The sequence below is a fragment of the Xenopus tropicalis genome, chromosome 2 (assembly GCF_000004195.4).
Source record: "Xenopus tropicalis strain Nigerian chromosome 2, UCB_Xtro_10.0, whole genome shotgun sequence".
NCBI lineage: Eukaryota > Metazoa > Chordata > Amphibia > Anura > Pipidae > Xenopus > Xenopus tropicalis.
Genome location: NC_030678.2, coordinates 110,143,147 through 110,162,775, shown reverse-complemented (window position 1 = coordinate 110,162,775; position 19,629 = coordinate 110,143,147).

Here is a 19,629-nt window from a genome sequence, read left to right as displayed (position 1 = left end):
GGAAGCAAATGAACTTTTAAGCACTATAGTATACTGTTTTTAAAAATGACCCGCCCTTTCCTTTTTGTTTCTTTAATTTCACTCAGTATGGCTTCTGTTCAGGTAAACTGCCCCTTTAATTTGCCCTGAAACAGAAGAATAGGCTATAGGGAATATGTTTAAATTAACTTTGTGTTGGATCATTTTTGCACAATTGGATAATTTCAAGCAATAAAAAGTCTGTGACCACTGATAAACATGACACGCTCTTGATTTTCAAACAATACTGGCAATGAGCTCTCTCTTATTTTCTGGCATCATTCCTAATAACATGATCTACATATGGTAATAAATATGCCCCTTAAAGGAGAAGGAAGGTAAAAACTAAGTAAGCTTTATCAGAAAGGTCTATGTAAATACAGCCATAAGCACAAACAGAAAAGCTAAAAGCTGCACTGAGTGCTCTATCAAAAAAATACAAGATTTCTTGTCTCCTTTTCTGACTTTCTCTCTCAGAAAAATCCTTAATTCCTGGGGCCAGAGGCTGGGCAGTTCTCTCTTCTCTCCCCTCTCCTGCTCCCCCCTCCCACAAGAATGCTAAGTACTTCCTCCTCCCCCCACCCTTAGGAATGTGTGATCTGAGCTACAGTATAAGAGCTATACAGCAGGAAGCTATGAAGACCAAGCTAAAATGGCAGCTGCAATCTTAAGAGAACAAAGAAAGCTTCTAGGACTCTTTACTCAAGTATGGTAATGCTTTCTGAAGAATAATTATATTGTTCTAGGTGGAACTAATGTGGAATCTATTGGCAGTAAAATGCCAAAATAACTTTCCTTCTCCTTTAATGTGTAAAGGTGGTGAGATGCATGAGTGTAGTGTAGGGTTACCATCTCAGGACACTAATTGAATACACATGCTGCAAGTTGGATGCATGACTGCACACAAATCCTTGACCCATGCATCCAACTTGCAGCATGTGGTAACCACAGTGTGGGTAAAAATTAGTTTGCACAGGATGGATTGTGGAGAAAACTTCCAATAAGCAGAAAAGTCTGGACCAGGAATGAGCAATTTTTGCATGAGAGAAGGGATAGAATCAGAACTGAGATGGAAACTGCTTCTGCAGAACTAAAAAAGAAGTCAATTTTAAATAATATTAAGAGAGAGTAGCTCACTTATAGTGAAGAAAGCTGAATTTATGAGGATGTGGCCTCTCATAACTAAGGCATTTTAAATACTGAAGCTAAAATTGCACGGTCACTACATTACATTACATTACATTAACATTTATTTATAAAGCGCCAACATATTCTGCAGCGCTGTACAATAAGTGGGTTACATACATTGGACATACAGAGTAACATATAAAGCAATCAGTAACCGATACAAGAGGTGAAGAGGGCCCTGCCCAAAAGAGCTTACAATATATAATTCATAGAATCATTAATAAAAAGAATGTAAAAGTTGATATCAAGGGTAATATGTTTTCAACAGGATGGATCCAATGGCAAAAATACCTGTAATGAATTCTATGCTAAGATTGTAAGAGGTGCAAAGTATGACTCTGTAATATTCATAAAATTCAGTGTGGCCAGGTTGTGTAGGGTGTGTTGGCATCTAGTACTGTTACTCAAATCTAAAAAAGTACAGATTACGGTGCCCATACCCATACACTGGCACACATCAGTTGCAAACCTAGCCTCAATTGAATGCAGGCTATTAACTTATGTAAGGGCCTAATATGATCACCTCCCATATTAATATCAATTGATCCAGATAGAAAATCTACTTGGCAAAGACGAGGTTCTCAACCAATGTGTCTGCATGGATTCCCCCATGTAATCCAATCTTTGGGCTGAAGCACAAACATTTAGATCATCCTAATATGATGTTCTACTTGGGTGGCCAAATCAGACAAGGATCTGCAAATCAGACAAAGATTTCTATTCACAGCCAGCTTTATTGACCGACAAGTCTAACAGCTGCCTGAAGCAGGACAGCTCTTTCAAGGGATATTAAGAGGCTGTACACAGGAGTATATCACGCTCAATGAAGTCATTACAGTCAACTTGGTTTCAAGAAGGATAGGTCATGCAAACTAATAAGTTTCTATGGGGATGTAAACAGGAATTTGAATCAGGGCAATGCAGCTGATATATAGATCCTCTGACTTAGCTTATTTATATGTGTGAAAGTTCTTTAGTTGTCATTCTGAGCCATAGCTTTACAGGTTTAGTAAATTACAGTTCTTTCTTACTCTGTACCTCTTTTGTCTGCAAGTTTCTTTTTCTATACTTTTTATACTATGTCTGCATTGTGGTTTTTAATGGTCAGACTTTCACTTAGTCCATCTGTTTTTTTCTTGCTTTCTAAGCCCAGCATTGTAAGTAATAAATTAGTAATTAATTTATTAGTAATAAATTAGGGCAAAAAAAACAACAAAAGACCAATATAAAGAAAAAAGCGCAGTGTCAAAGTGCAGGTAAAACATGCCAGTTAAAGGCAGTTTTGATTATGAATGGATTATTCCTCCATGCAGTACAAGTAAAGGTCCCCATACACTGGCTGATAGTAGCTGCCGATATCGGTCCCTTGGACCGATTCGGCAGCTAATCGGCCCGTGTATGGGCACTCCCGACAGGCCTGCCCGACCGAGATCTGGCCTTAAATCGGGCAGATCTCGATCGGGCAGGTTAGAAAATCTGGTCGGATCGGGGACCGCATCGGCTGGTTGATGCGGTCCCCGAACCGACTTTGCCCATTGTTGTAATTCGATCGTTTGGCCCCAGTATTACCCTGGATTCTCCCGATATCGCCCACACTGTGTTACAGTGTATGGGGACCTTAAGGGTGTAGACAGACAGAGCTACTAGGAGGAGCTACTTGTCATGGCTACAAAAATAGACAATGCTGATCATTTACTGATAATTGTCTCAATTGTTTTAGCAAAGGCAATTCTCAGTATCGTCTATGGCAGAGTATTTTCTGGTGTTTAGTAGCAGCAACTAAGTAGCTCAGGGGTGGGCAAACTTTTTGGCTCACGGGCCACATTTACTTACCCCTGGGCCAGGGCAGGCAGGGCCAGGCCAGCGTTACGCCCCCTTCGTCTCTTTAATTCCGGCCTGCCAATGACACCAAGTCTCACGTGATGAGACTTGGCGTCGTCGGCGGGCCGGATTAAAAAGGCCAAGGGGCCGGATGTGGCCCGCATAGAACACAAAAACCCAAATGGCTGGTGCTCACTGCAGGAATATCACCTTTCATTCATAAGTTTATTATGTCATATTAAGCCATACCCTTACATTCAATTATAGTAATTCTGGAAAGCTTTGGTTTATTAATTTATGCTAAGCCACTATGGCATAAAAACATTCTCTCCTGCCACCCCCCTTTGTGTATAATAGGAATTGTATGAAAACACCAGCTTGGCCCTTCTCACCTGACTGTGAACATTTCTTTCGTGACAATCACATGCTAAGGACCACTACTAGTATTTCCAGGCCATACCCATGGATAAAATGGGAAGGGGACGGGGTGATTTGGGATGTTTAGAAACTGCATTTTAGGTACTAAACATAGGAGGAATGCTTGAGAATCATTCCATGTGCCTCAGCTTTAAATTCCCACTGTTAATTAAAGCACACTTACCATATGCAAGTCATTATTGATGCAATAATCGCCAAGGAGATAACACTAGCACAAATCACTGTGATTTGGGCCAACTGGTTATCTTTAAATTTATCTTTCATATCTTCAGAAGGAGGTGGAACTGATGAGTCCAGAGATTGTGGTTTTGGTGGGCTCACAACTACACATGAGAAACAAAGATAAATATTTGTTATACTGGGTATTAGATCATGCTTCCTAAATAACAATATGAAACAATTATATATTGTAGAAAAGACAATTCTTATTGGGCATGAGTGTAATAAGGACTCCTCCCTATGTCTGTAATTGTAAGGAGAATATGAGATGGGACCAAAGTGTTGGGTCAGTGTTTAATACCCTGAATGCTGTTCTTATTTCCATGTTATCTGTCCACAGACTAATACACATGGTATCAGTGCTATTTAATAATAAATACTTACCTTTTACTTTAAAATCCACTCTGCTTATTGGAAACATTGAATCTTTGGATGTGTGTAATTGTGTTGATGGAAGTGCATGGAATTAGAGAAAAACAAAAGCAAAACTAGTGCAATATGTACAAAACTTTCTTTGTGACTAAAACACTAAAAGATTTTTAGCATTCTAATTTGGTGCAAAATGTGCAAATATATTAAGTGAATTGAACAATCAAAAGTGCTTATACATCAACCCAATGCAGTGTATCACACCCACATGATGTATCCAAAGTAAATGCTCACCAGATTTGATTAAAATAAGAGCATGTAGAGAAGTCAATTCGGCTATTGATTGCAGTGTATCCTTAGTCCTCAGAGTATATGGAATGAAGAGGAATCAAAAATAGTATAAAATCGTTTAATATATAAAATAAAGCCCCTGCACAATGCAGGCTACTTATAGTGTGAAGCAGTATATCAGACACAACAAAAAGCCCAACGCATTTCGTGTGCTCACGGCACGGGGAAGGCTTCAAATCCTCAAAGCAATAGTTATATGACATTACCAAATTATAGCACATTTCTTAATATACGGTATTTGAATTATAGTTCATCGTACCTACTATCACCATTCACAATGCCATGACATAACCTCCAAGGCTCTCGGAGGCTCTGACCCGATGCATAAACAGTGTTGATGGCACAACGAGTTAAATTTAAACGTTGTATTCAGTGGCGGTGAACAGAAAGAACACATTACTCAGCGCCATAACATTGGGATTTATTGTGTACCCATTTATTATTTTGTAACATTCACCTGCATTCCCCCTAAATTTAACACCAGAGGATTTGAACTGGCCATATTCTCAGCTGTGTTGATCCCTCCCTTACGACTGTAATTTGTTAAACAGAAAACTTGAATGTTGATAGTCTCCTCCAGTCGACAAAGGCGCTGCTAATTGTAGGGGATGGGGCCACGAATATGAGTCTGAATACATCGGGGGTATTGTGTTAGTCTCTAGGCCAGGGGTGGCCAATACGTCGATGGCGGTCCACCAGTTGATCCCCCGTGGACCGCGATGAAGCCGGCGATGCAGAAGTGCTGCGTGAATGCGTATGTACGCTGCGGCGCGTACGTACGCATTCACACCGCACTTCCGCATCGCCGGCTTCACCTGTCGATCGCGAACGAAAAAAGTCTGGACACCCCTGCCCTAGGCAGTCCCAGGCTGATATGATTCTGGGGAGACGGGACTCGTAGGAGAAGAATGCATTCGCAGCGTCATGGGAATTTAACGAAGCCAGCCTATAGCAGAAGCACACTTACCTTAAGAACCATGCGGATTTATGTTGCAGATAATTAGCTGGTCTGAGTATTCTTAACTCAGAATCACAGTAATTGCCAAGGTGTCTGAAATATATAGTAGAGCGGGAACATTGTATGAAGCCAGAATTGTAACTAGGTATCGTCGAACTAAAGTACAAGTGTGGCGCGGGAAAGCAGCTACAATATAACATATTTCTTCTGGGCTAATAGAGACATTAATTTGTAGACACAGTAACAGAGCAATGTAACTACTTACCTCCAGTACTAACACCAAGAATTTAGCCTAAACCAATTTGAGATTTGTAGGTACTTTGGGCTTCATATATATTTTAAATTTTAATTTTCTTTATTTTTCTATATTTTAACTTCGGTTTTAATAGCTGAAATAAAGTTTGATCTTAACAGTTAGTGATGGGCGATAAAATTTGGTGGGCATGGATTCACTGTGAATCTCTGCGTTTCGCCATTAGTGCATTTTTTATGAAACGGGCGAAAAAATTTGCAGGGAAAAATTATTTTGAAAGGTTCAAAATTTTTGGTAGGCAAAACGGGATAGATTTGCTAATCACTAGTGTTAATGTGAGTCTTCACCCACAAATAGTTTTTTTAATAATAAAAATTTTTTTAAGTCTACGCAACTTTTAACTATACGCAAATTAAATTTTTCATTTGTTTTAAAGTTATTTGTAAATGCGACTACTATGGAAAGCAGTATATGTCTTTATGTTGACTCCTGAAATAAGGTAACAAAAACTGACCTCGAGAACTGACATCTGTTAGGCTAATGTCCGAAGGAATATTTTAGAATCTAAAATAGGCCTGCCCTACCTTGCCTGTGTGTGCCATTCTCTGCGTGCCCTATGCTGCCTGTGTGTGCCATACTCCGCCTACCCTATGCTGCCTGTGTATGCCCTACTCTGCCTGCCCTATGCTGCCTGTGTGTGACATGCTCTGTCTGCCCTATGTTGCCTGTGTGTGCCATACTCCGCCTACCCTATGCTGCCTTTGTGTGCCATACTCTGCCTGATCTATGCTGCCTGTGTGTGACATGCTCTGTCTGCCCTATGTTGCCTGTGTGTGCCATACTCCGCCTACCCTATGCTGCCTGTGTGTGCCATACTCTGCCTGCCCTATGCTGCCTGTGTGTGACATGCTCTGTCTGCCCTATGTTGCCTGTGTGTGCGATACACACAGGCAGCATAGGGCAGGCAGTACATTCAGTGACACAATGCTGACACTGCTTCTACAGTCTGTCTGAGGTGTGAAGAGGTAAACAGTGTGTGTTCTTACAGTCTGAGCCTGAGGTGTGAACACTGCAGAGATTAAAAGGTGTGGACACTACAGGGGATTACATGTTTAAACAATACAGGGGGATTACAGCCTGAATCTGAGGTGTGAACCGTGCAGGGGGCCAGTTAATTTCAGTACTGATACCATTTAAAGTTTACACAAAGGTAAGCCATCAAAGCAGCCAGACAGGTGGGGGGGGGGAGGGGCCCACAGCCCGCGGGCTGCCAGTTGGACAGCACTGGTATATGCTTTGAGAGGCTGGCCTTTTTTTACAGGTTAAGTGTTCCTGTTTAGTTTAAATAAATTATTAAAGACATTTGGTCTGGATGATATTTGGGGATCAGGTCAAAGACTGTATGGGTCAAATATGATAAGAAGACTAACTAGAAAGGGAAGTTTGAGAACAAACTTCATGTTGGGTTGAAAAACGTGAAGTCAGCCCACTTTTTCTAACCTTGGACCACAGTTATATAGAAAAAAAACCACTGTGCAAAGTTTGGGGATGCTGGGCTCAGTAAAATCTGATTGGCTGTTGGTGGCTCCTCCTACTTTTCAAAACTGAAACTGCAGGCCCCTATTGACCAACTGTAAAATGTTTGGGGACCCCGGTGTTAATACTGTGAGAATGGCAGCAGGTTGAATTTCCCCATTGAAAGTCAATATGTAAAATCTGATTGGCTGTTGGTGGCTCTGCCCACTTTTTATAACCTTGAACCGCAGTTGCCTGGTGCCTACCTCTGCAAAGTTTGGGGACCCTGGTGTTTTTCTGTGAAAATGGAAGCAGGTTGAATTTCCACTCAATCTGATTGACTGTTCACAGCTCTGCCCACTTTTCGGAATCCTCCAATCATCATATTTTCATTCAGGCTGACCCCATGACTATGTGATTCAAGTTTGGGGAGTGCAGCCTCAAAGCTGTAAGATTGGCAGCAGTTTCAATTTCCCCATAAAAGTCAATGGGTGAAATTTGATTGGCTGTTGTTGGCCCCCTCCTACTTAGGGGTCATCCAACAAATGTTGCTGGTTTATCCGGGGTGACCCCATTATTATGTTAGTCAAGTTTGGGGGATGTAGCTTCAAAGCTGTAAGTGTGGCAGCAGTTTGAAAATCTTCCCTGTCAAAGTCAATGGAAAAATTGGGATATTCGGAGCGGTGCCACAAAAAGACCGGGGGGGGGGGGCGGGATCGCTTACAAAAGCACAAGCACCCTGCTCCACCATAGGGTGAAGAAATGTGAAGAGTTTGGTTGTTGTACCCCTAAAATTGTAGCATTTAGAAAATGGGGGCTCTAAGAATAATAATAATAATAAGAAGAAAAAGCGGAAGAATAAGCTGAAGAACAGTATGTTGGGTTTTTCAACCCTACATAATGACAAGTTGACAGGCCACTAAAATACCAGTGAGAGCAAAATAATGTACCTAGGGCTTACACATTCTCAGAGTTCTATTCTACAGAATTAAAAAAGAAAACTAGCAAGAATGATTAAGTACAGGAGGTTTTATAATCATAATCAGTACTTCTAAGTGCAATCAAAATACCAATTGCTTTCTGCAGGACCCTTCACACTGACATCAGTGGAAAGAGCCTTTTTAGACATGGCACACAGGACTGGCGTTAATGACTTAGTAAGCAGTTGTTTTTAGAATTAATTCCCACGAGTCTTTGAGTCATTTAGCATAATCATAGCTCTAGCACCAATTAAATATTAATCTAAACTAGAAAGGGAAGTTTGAGAACAAACTTCATGTTGGGTTGAAAAATGTGAAGTCACGAAATGAAATCTGATCTGTTGTTGGCTCCGCCCACTTTTTCTAACCTTGGACCCACAATTATATAGTAAAACCACTGTGCAAAGTTTAGGGACCCTGGTTTTAATAGTGTCTGAATGGCAGCAATTTAAATTTCCCCACTGCAGTTACCCAGTGACTAACTCTGCAAAGTTTAGAGACCCTAGGATTAATAGTTAAAGAACGGCAGCAGTTTAAATTTAAACCAATAAAAGTCAATAGGTAAATTGTGATTGGTGGTTGGTGGGTGTGCCCCCTTTTTCTGACCTTGAGTCGAAGTCACCCAGTGACATTGGGCATCCTGGCATAAATAGTGTGAGAATGACAGCATTTTAAATTTAAACCAATAAAATTCAATGGATGAAATCTGATTGGCTGTTAGTGGCCCAACCCACTTTTCCTATTTTTGAACTGCAGTCTCTTTGCACTTTGCAAAGTTTGGGGACTCAGGCATAAACATTGTGAGACTGACAGCATTTTACACTTCATCGAAAGTCATTGAAAGTAAATAGGTGAAATGTTATTGGCTGTTGGTGACTCCACCCACTTTTTCTAACTTTGAACTGCAAATACCCAGTGACTGACTTTGCAAAGTGTAACAACCCTGGAATTAATACTTAAATAATGGCATCAGTTTAAATATAAACCAATGAAATTTAATGGGTGAAAATGGATTGACTATTTGCGGCTCCGCCCACTTGTTCTAACCCTGAATACGTAGTCAGCCAGTGACTGACTGTGCAAAGTTTGGGAACCCTGACATAAATAGTGTGAGAAATTTAAACCAAAAAAAAATTCAATAGGTGAAGTCTGATTGGCTGTTGGTGGCTCCACCCACTTTTTAAAACCTAAAAATGCAGTCCCCTAGTGGCCTTGGTGTTAATACTGTGAGAATGGCATCAGGTTGAATTTCCCCATTGAAAATTAATAGTTAAAATTTGATTGGCTGTTGGTGACTTCACCCACTTTTTCTGACTCTGAACCGCAGTTACCTGCTGACTAGCTCTGCAAGGTTTGGGGACCTTAGTATTAATATCTAAAGAATGGCAGAAGTTTAATTAAACATATGAAGTCTATAGGTGAAATCTGATTGGTTGTTGTTGGCCCCGCCCACTTTTCTAAACTTGGAACATAGTCACCCAGTGACAAACTGTGCAAAGTTTGGGGACCCTGACATTAAACATGTGAGAATGGCAGCAGTTAAAATTTCCCCACTGATAACAATGAAAGAAATGTGATTGGCTTTTGGCGGGCCCCACCCACTTTTTCTTACCTTGAGTACGTAGTCACCCAGTGACTGACTGTGCAAAGTTTGGGGACCCTGGTGTTAATACTGTGAGAATGGCAGCAGGATTTCCCGAAATCGGCGGAAAAGCCTCGCGAGTCTTTTTCGGCGATTTCGGGAAATCACGTCGCTGCGACTTACATGTTCGCCGGTGGGATGGCGGGTCATGGCAACTCGGGGAGATTAGTCGCCCGCGAACAGGGAGTTTTGTCGCGGGCGACTAATCTCCCCGTGTGCCAGAGCCCTTATAGGTAAAGATGCTACTTTAGTTAATGGCAGGAAGTCAGGTTCTGTTACTAAAGGCTGAAGTTCACCAACTGGATTTTAAGGGTAATGTCCCACAGGGAGATTATCCCCTTGCATAAATCTCTGCTACCGTGGGTGACTAATGTCCCCAAAAAACCTTTCCACTAATAAAGGGAATTGCCGGTGGAAAGGCCTACACATAACTTCAATTGACTGTGTTAGGAAACTTTGCGTGGCTTTGGGAGATTAGTCACCCACTTTAGCAGAGATTTTCATGGGCGACTTATCTCCCCATGAGACATTACCCTAACCCAGGGTAGGTACAGATTAAATTCTGAATACAGAAAGGTTTCCAACCCTTGTTGGGGTTATTAGTGGAGTGCTGGGTTTCCTTATCAGCGCATGTCACACCAGAAAAATGATTTCATACAAGCAGCACATTTTTATTAAAAGGTTCTCATTTGAAGTGGGAAAACTGTGTTTAAAATATAACGCACAAGCTTCAACTTGTTATAACTGCAACTATAAAAATAATTCGATTTTCCAATATTTCATGCTTGTTGGTTGTCTGAGGAAAGAGAAATGCCTTATTATCTTCTTTATCAATTTGGTCCCAGTAGGGCTCTTGCACACACTCTGTTTAAGTTCATCAAAAGCCAATTAAAGGGGGCCTATCACCCAGACATGAAAAGCTCTTTAAAAATAAAAGCCCTTTGCCAGTCAAATATGAAACCCAATTTCCTGTTTTATCAAAACATCCATAACTGTTTAAAAGGTATTTTAAAAATCTCAGCTATCAATCACATATATGCCTCAGGCCTAGAGGTGGGGCAGGCAATTACTATCACATTCTAGTAAAGTTATATGCAGCACACCTACTATCTGCACCTTGCTGCACTAGTGGTGCTTGCTTCCTTTTAACCCCGGCAAGGTTCACAATGAGGCTATAGTAGTATTGAAGGAGCTACACTCACATTTCTTTTTTTTTAATACACACTAATTAATTGTTTGGGAAACACTGGGAAATGAAACACCACAGTTTAATCCCTGCCACAGTGGGTTTACAATAATTGCTCTCATATCATATATTAGTAACATTCATAGTGAAAAAATGAAAATAAAAGAAAGTCTGACTCTTCTGCGCAGTGCTGGGACTTTGGACTCACAACTTAATGAGCAAGGAGCATGGTGGGAAAAGTACAAGAAAGTAGCAATTTTCCTGTCAAGATGAACTAACTGTTCAAAATGTACGATCAAAGCTTCTACACCCACACAACTAGCTCAGGGAATAATCTGATAATTAATACACATTCTTTTACCTGGTATGTACATTTATCAGCATGCACCAATATTTTCACTAAGATTAACCTCATTGATTTCTCCTTCTTGTAAAGGCAGCGTACATTTTGCAGCTTGGCCTCACAAATGAATCTATGTCATTTTAGATAGAGAGACCAGTGCTTTATAACAGATTTTAGCACTGACTAGGCACAACCCTGCTGTTTTATTGGATGCCAAACTGCTTTATTACTTCACCCACACTGTTTGGAAAACATTCATTAATCAGAGTAAATTCATCTGTTCACAGATCTACCTCTTGCATATAATAATGACAAAATTAATGTAGCAGTTGTGCTAAAAACAAACATTGGACCCCAGAAATCCAAGTTTTTTTTAAATTTCCTTGTGAACACAAAGGGGCAGGTTTTTTTTTAATCTTCATGAGTCTTGTTTGGGCAAACAATTGCAAATGATTGCAGAACTCACTTGCTTTTTTTGCAAGTAATTGCTGAAAATATATTTTAATGTTATTTTTTAAGTTTTTTCCATAAGAACAAGTTTTTGACATAATAAATAAGCATGCCACTTAAAAGCTGATGAGCTTTTTATTTTTGTTAAAACTTGTGAGAAAAAATGCCGTTTTTTAAAAGCCATTTAGAAGCAATTGATTGCAGAAAATGCTAGTGAATTCAGGAACTGACTTGCCATTTCTGCAATTATTTGCTTGAACCCAAACAGATGAAGAGGTGTATTGGCAAATTGCACTTATTAAACTAATAGCTGCCTGCATCTACTTTTAAGCTAATTGTGAAATTCAGAAGCAAATTGCCATGTTTTTAGAAACAAAACGTGGGAGTTCTTGAGTCCCCTAGTACATGCACATAATTCATTAGGGCAGGTTGAAGGGGTGCACTGGCACTTGCTAGGAACATGTTTGGGTGCAATAATTACCTTTGTGAATAGCATAATTTTTTATTCTTTCTGTCGCTTGGCATATATAATCATAAATCGGCACTATAGCTAGCTAGTTATTTAGTATTAGACTAAAATATAATTGCCTGTGTGGGTCCTTTGACAAAGCATATTAAGCATCTGATCCAATGAGAGCTGCCCACTATAAACTGAAAACCCTGCCCCTGTCATCAGCAGACAAATTTCTCTCTGGAGAACTGATCATACCCGATGAAGGCTCACTAGATCCAAAACATTTTGTGTGTTATTTAATAAAAAACGTAATGGTTTGAGTTACATGGTTTTCCAGAGTGAAATTTGTCTGCTGATTTATAAAGTTTGGATGGTCTAACGGAGCTTCTATTCTTTTTGATGAACCCGTATAAAAGACTACAAATAAATGTTAATAATGTATGTAGGTAATAGCAGAGCTGTGATTGTTTGACTTGATCTTATGGATGCTAAAGCACTCTTTATAAAGCACATATAGGTCTGTGCTCCTGCCCGGATCGCTTGACTCTCTCACAATCTTGTCTCAGACACCTTCTGCTTCATCAAGCTAAGAATAATTCTGTTATGACTGAAGTTCAGTAAATTGTGATTATTATTATTAAAACCACATGATATCATATGTCACCTGGCCACATTTTAGTGGCCAGCCGCTCAGTCTTAAGTCTGTGTAGAATACCTGTAGTTTACTCGGACTAAAAAAAAAAGGCTGCTCATGTCAGGTGAAATATTTATATAAAAAGTTGTTTTTCTTTAGCATTGAGTTAGTCTTTATCTGTTCTGGTGTGTACAGACATCCCTAACCTGTTGCTGTAATACCCACCTATCCAAGTTCCTTGCATTCAGTGGAGTTTTAAAGAGGACATATTCACGATTCTGCCCAAAACTGAAAATAGGGTAATAATTCCTAGTTCACATTTAGACTTGCAATTAGGTATACTGTAACTTAAGAGAGACAAGGAGGCACAAAAATAATTTCTGGTAGACTGGGTTGCTTATAGGAAATGTAAAAACCCCACAAAAAAAATTAATGAGTGAAGAGCCTCTTTAAATACCTGCCACTCTGGATGTTAAAAGGTTAATAGTAAGGCTGCAGCATCACCTTCATCACTTAGGATTTCTTCTGTTCCTGTAACTCAGCCCCCACCTCCCTGTTGCTGTTGGCTACTGAGCAGACTCAGTTCTTCTCAACTCAGGTTAAAACATGCCTTCCAGTCTAGCAGCCAATGAAGAGATAGCATTGCCGGTTCCCATAGAAACTCTGCTCTAGCTGTCTGCTCCTACTTTGTTCTCCTAACTTCCTCTCGTGAGTTAGGCTTAACCATTACAGTGCTCAATCCAAGCAGGACTTTTTATGAAAGTAAGTTCTGCCTGTGTAAGCCTGCATTTTTCATTGCACAAACTTGACAATTCATATGTGTTCTTTGGAGATGTAAATGTCCCTGATAAAATCAAAGGGAAATTGCCATCAGGTGAAAACTGCTATTTGTTTTAGGAAAATGTGATGGTGCTGGTGAACAGAGGGGATATATGCAGTACAAATGATGCAGTGTGGGTGGGGGAGATGTGCCCAATTCATGCACATGATAGGAAAATGCAGTGTTTACATATCCTTTAAACTGAATGTTCACAATCCCCTTTTAAGCACTGAGATATTTCAGTACAATAAAACTGCAATCACCTCTCATAAAAATCACAGATGAAAGTCACGGGGAATCTACCAGCCCAAACAGTCCATGCAAATGAGTCATAATGCAGGGTGAGAAGAAATCGGCTTTTCTGTGAGGCACTTCATGTAACTCTCCAGAGAGGCACCCTGACTCATTAATTCCATTGCAGATAACTGCTGCCATGATTTTATCTTGTTTTTTTCCCAGGTAGCAATTTAATAACATTTTATTCACTTGCCAGCTTGGAAGTGAACTCTCCTGGCGTTTCGCTCCTTGCTTTCATCTGTTTCCTTGTTTAATTATTAATCATGCTGCGCAGCCTTGTAATCATGGTTATTAGAAGCAAGTGTCACATCGTTGTACAGGGAGTAGGGGAACAGGTTTTTCCATTTCCTTTTCTTTCTTCACACTGGAAAAGTACTGTTCTTGCTAATCTGATTTTAGTGGTAGTGCTTTTATCATGGATCACATGTACTTATGACATCAGCAAGTCCTTTATGGCAAACAGGATGTATTATTGTTTGTGCTGCATGCCTAAAGGAGTGTAAGACTGTGTTATTTAGTTTGATTCACTAAAGGAGCTTTAACAGATGGCAGTGTCCTTAAAGGTAAAATATACATAAGCTTATAGGGGGCCATTTACAAAAGGATTTGGATTTTTTAGTGCTTAAAATAAGGTTTTTATTTTTTTAGTTTTACTATGCGTCAAAACTGCTAAAAATCTGAATTCGCCAGCTAAACCCTGTCGAGATCATGAAGAAGTCAATGTCAGATGTCCCTTTGAAAAATAAAAAAAAGTTTTAGTAAATCAGCCCCTAAGAGCTGCCAAAAATGAATAAAAATGTAATTTGTTTTGCATATATTGAAAGGAAACCACAATAGCATCTCTCTGTGCTCTTTGGAACCAGTGCCCCACCTTGCTTAGACTCGTATTGTACATCAACCGCCTGCTCCCTTGTTTCATTGTGAACTGATGGATTCTGGGACTTGAAGCCCTTCCACAGTAGAATTCACTGCTTGATACATTCTAAAATAACAAAATATATATATATATATATATACAGTGGCTTGCAAAAGTATTCGGCCCCCTTGAACTTTTCCACATTTTGTCACATTACAGCCACAAACATGAATCAATTTTATTGGAATTCCACGTGAAAGACCAATACAAAGTGGTGTACACGTGAGAAGTGGAACGAAAATCATACATGGTTCCAAACATTTTTTACAAATAAATAACTGCAAAGTGGGGTGTGCGTAATTATTCAGCCCCCTTTGGTCTGAGTGCAGTCAGTTGCCCATAGACATTGCCTGATGAGTGCTAATGACTAAATAGAGTGCACCTGTGTGTAATATAATGTCAGTACAAATACAGCTGCTCTGTGACGGCCTCAGAGGTTGTCTAAGAGAATATTGGGAGCAACAACACCATGAAGTCCAAAGAACACACCAGACAGGTCAGGGATAAAGTTATTGAGAAATCTAAAGCAGGCTTAGGCTACAAAAAGATTTCCAAAGCCTTGAACATCCCACGGAGCACTGTTCAAGCAATCATTCAGAAATGGAAGGAGTATGGCACAACTGTAAACCTACCAAGACAAGGCCGTCCACCTAAACTCACAGGCCGAACAAGGAGAGCGCTGATCAGAAATGCAGCCAAGAGGTCCATGGTGACTCTGGACGAGCTGCAGAGATCTACAGCTCAGGTGGGGGAATCTGTCCATAGGACAACTATTAGTCGTGCACTGCACAAAGTTGGCCTTTATGGAAGAGTGGCAAGAAGAAAGCCATTGTTAACAGAAAACCAAAAAGTCCCATTTGCAGTTTGCCACAAGCCATGTGGGGGACACAGCAAACATGTGGAAGAAGGTGCTCTGGTCAGATGAGACCAAAATGGAACTTTTTGGCCAAAATGCAAAACGCTATGTGTGGCGGAAAACTAACACTGCACTCTGAACACACCATCCCCACTGTCACATATGGTGGTGGCAGCATCATGCTCTGGGGGGGCTTCTCTTCTGCAGGGACAGGGAAGCTGGTCAGAGTTGATGGGAAGATGGATGGAGCCAAATACAGGGCAATCTTGGAAGAAAACCTCTTGGAGTCTGCAAAAGACTTGAGACTGGGGCGGAGGTTCACCTTCCAGCAGGACAACGACCCTAAACATAAAGCCAGGGCAACAATGGAATGGTTTAAAACAAAACATATCCATGTGTTAGAATGGCCCAGTCAAACTCCAGATCTAAATCCAATCGAGAATCTGTGGCAAGATCTGAAAACTGCTGTTCACAAACGCTGTCCATCTAATCTGACTGAGCTGGAGCTGTTTTGCAAAGAAGAATGGGCAAGGATTTCAGTCTGTAGATGTGCAAAGCTGGTAGAGACATACCCTAAAAGACTGGCAGCTGTAATTGCAGCAAAAGGTGGTTCTACAAAGTATTGACTCAGGGGGCTGAATAATTACGCACACACCACTTTGCAGTTATTTATTTGTAAAAAATGTTTGGAATCATGTATGATTTTCGTTCCACTTCTCACATGTACACCACTTTGTATTGGTCTTTCACGTGGAATTCCAATAAAATTGATTCATGTTTGTGGCTGTAATGTGACAAAATGTGGAAAAGTTCAAGGGGGCCGAATACTTTTGCAAGCCACTGTATATATATACAGGTGTATATATATATATATATATATATATATAAATTGAAACGAAAGACAAAATTATCAGCATACAATGTGTGTTTTTTTTATTCTTATTCTTTAAACCAACTGACAAGCAAAAAAAATATAACATTTAGACTAGTTTGCTTCTGGTTTCTCTTTTGTTTGCCAATACTTTTGCAGCCTATATCATCCATAGCACAGTGTACTCCCTTACTGTACCTGCATTTTGAATCCTCCTTCCTTTAGCTACTTCTTGTAAGCTATGCTAAAGATTACTCTGTGGTTACCTTGTAGTTGCACTGTACCTCTCCCTCTCTCTCTTTCCTCCTCTTCATTTCCTCTACAATACCACAGTACAAAGCATGCAATACATAAAATTAATTAAAAAAATTGCAAAACCATAACAGTAATATACAATGGCATACAGAACAGACTTAAACCCCACCTCCCCTCAGTATATTCCATATTTAATTGTCTGTTCCAGATTAAATAGGCCAGATTTGGAATGCAATTATAAGTTTTTTCTTCTTGAATTGAATCATGGCCATGATTTTTCACATGATAAACCAAGAAATAACTTTTTCTCACTGAATTCAATCTGGCCCAGTGTTTCTCAACCTGACAACATGCATTAAAAATATGCTGAAAGATGCTCAGCATAGAGTAGCATAAAAAGGAAGAGGAGAAACCAATTGTCACTAAACCACCATCTAATGCTACCAACATCCTGGTCCCATGTATTAGCCAAGCCTGGCTTTAAGTACAGTTATTAGACCCTATTCTGTATAAGTAGCATGATTAAAAACAAAGTTGTGGAGTCCGATTGCCAAATATATATGCAACTGAGAGAGGCCAACTATTACCTTGATGGTGCTACAGAGTTTAGTGGTTGAGGCTGGAGTAAAAATGCACCTTTCAACAACATTATATATGCTATAATAACACTGGCCTGTATAGCACAAACAGAACTATATGAAAACAAAGTTTGCCACAAATCATGTAAGTAAACCAGTTGTGATATGGGAACTGTTTTGTGCCCAAAAGGGAGCAAGAGCAAGCTTTTGGTCAAAGTTACAAAGCAACATGCAAAGATTAAAGCTAATACTGCCCACACCTCAAAGATCACCATAAATGGGTCAATATTACTCCCAGACAGTGTGCATACTTACCCCAATAAGTTTGTATTGATACAAAAGGTGGCTGTACAAAATATGAAAAAGTGGGGATTTCACATGAAATTGCATCTGTTGCAATATGAATTAATGCTGCTAATATATGTTACTCTTTCTCATATAAAATATACTTGTTTATTGGAATGCATGCCCATCTCTGTATATTGACAGGGGGGTGAAGGAATAATGAAAGAGCATGTAGAGAGATTTAAACTGCTTCCCCCTTATTAAAACTGTATTCTCCCTTATTAGAATCACATTACTGAGCTGTCTATGTGTAAGCAAAAAGAAAACAAGTGTAGCAGACAGATAAGGACATTATTTTTAGCTCCAAGAAAAAGGGGACTGGAGAAAACATAATGACCTTCTGAAAGGACATTATTAATAGTTAAAGTAATATTTAACCTTAGAGGGTCTTGTTTACATATGCATGTAGCACAAGTTTTAGTTAAATTACTGTAACATATTGTGCTATAGCAGAACTAACATGCTTGCTTTCACTTTATTAACATTAAGTTCTTCCAGTGATGTGACAACAACCTTAAATATTAATCAATGTCCTTGCTAAAGGTTGATGAATTTGTTCCAATCCTATTTTGATACTCAATGGCAACAGCAGCTAAAAATACATCAACCAAAATATAATAAGAAAAATCTTTTCTGCTCCTACTAGCTGTGTAAAATTCCTATCTACCATAGAGGGAATGGGAGTGCAAACATTCACAGTATGGCTAAAATACAAGTTGCTCCTATATGAAACACACAAACACACGCAACAAATCTCATGTTCAGGTACAGATAAGGTAGTTTATTAAATTTTGTACAACTGCAGTAACACATAGTAACCCCCATGAGCAGTTATACTTGGTCAGTTGAGTTAGACATACTTTACATAGTAACATACACAGTAACATAGTAAGTTAGGTTAAAAAAAGACATACGTCCATCAAGTTCAAACTTAATGCCTATATACTGTATAACCTGCCTAACTTCTAGTTGATGAAGAGGAAGGCAAAAAACCCCAACCCCCCAAGCCTCTTTAATTTGCCGCAGAGGGGAAAAAATTCCTTCCTGACTCCAAGATGGCAATCGGACCAGTCCCTGGATCAGCTTGTACTAAGAGCTATCTCCCAGGGTGAACACAAAACTGTAATGCATTTTAAGACATGCTTATTAGTGAGCTAAAGGCTTGTCATCATGAATTAACCAATGGAAGTGCATGACAGTACCAAATAATATTCCTGCCAGCCACAGCTGTCATTGTTTTGATGTTTTTGATTGTTTTGATGATGTAGCCAGTTTCCTGACACTAGGTAGGGCACAGCAGCTCTTGCCTATGCTGGCTTACAATAAAAGCTCCACCATCAATGACAAGGCTAGCTTGAATCCCCATTAGAGAGTTTTTTTTACATCTATCATAACATTTTCTTTGCACGCTATTTATAATTTTGCCTTAAAAGTATTTGCCCAATGCTTTTACATTACCTATCTGCTCTCCCATGTTCCTCTATGAGGGGACTGCCATATTTGTGCAGCAGTAGTTATAATTCACAGGGTGAGAAGGGACAGTCAGGTTGGCAAAACAGTCAGGTTTAGGAACTTAAAGAAACAATTACTTAAAAAGCAGCCCTATCTGAGAAAAAAATGATGAACAAGACCTATGAGCTATCTTTTTACGCATATTCATATTTTGAAGAGTAGTTTTCTAATATGAGTGTCACTTTAAGCGCTGTGAAGCCCCATCTTTAAGAAATTCATCTAGGGATGTCCTAATTTCAATGGATGTCAAGGAATCTACTAAGCAAAAGGAGTGACATCGTTTCAGGGTGCTGTGTCTTTTAACTTATTTTCAATTTTTACTTTTATAAGGCTGGCCATACACGCACCGATGAAGGCGCC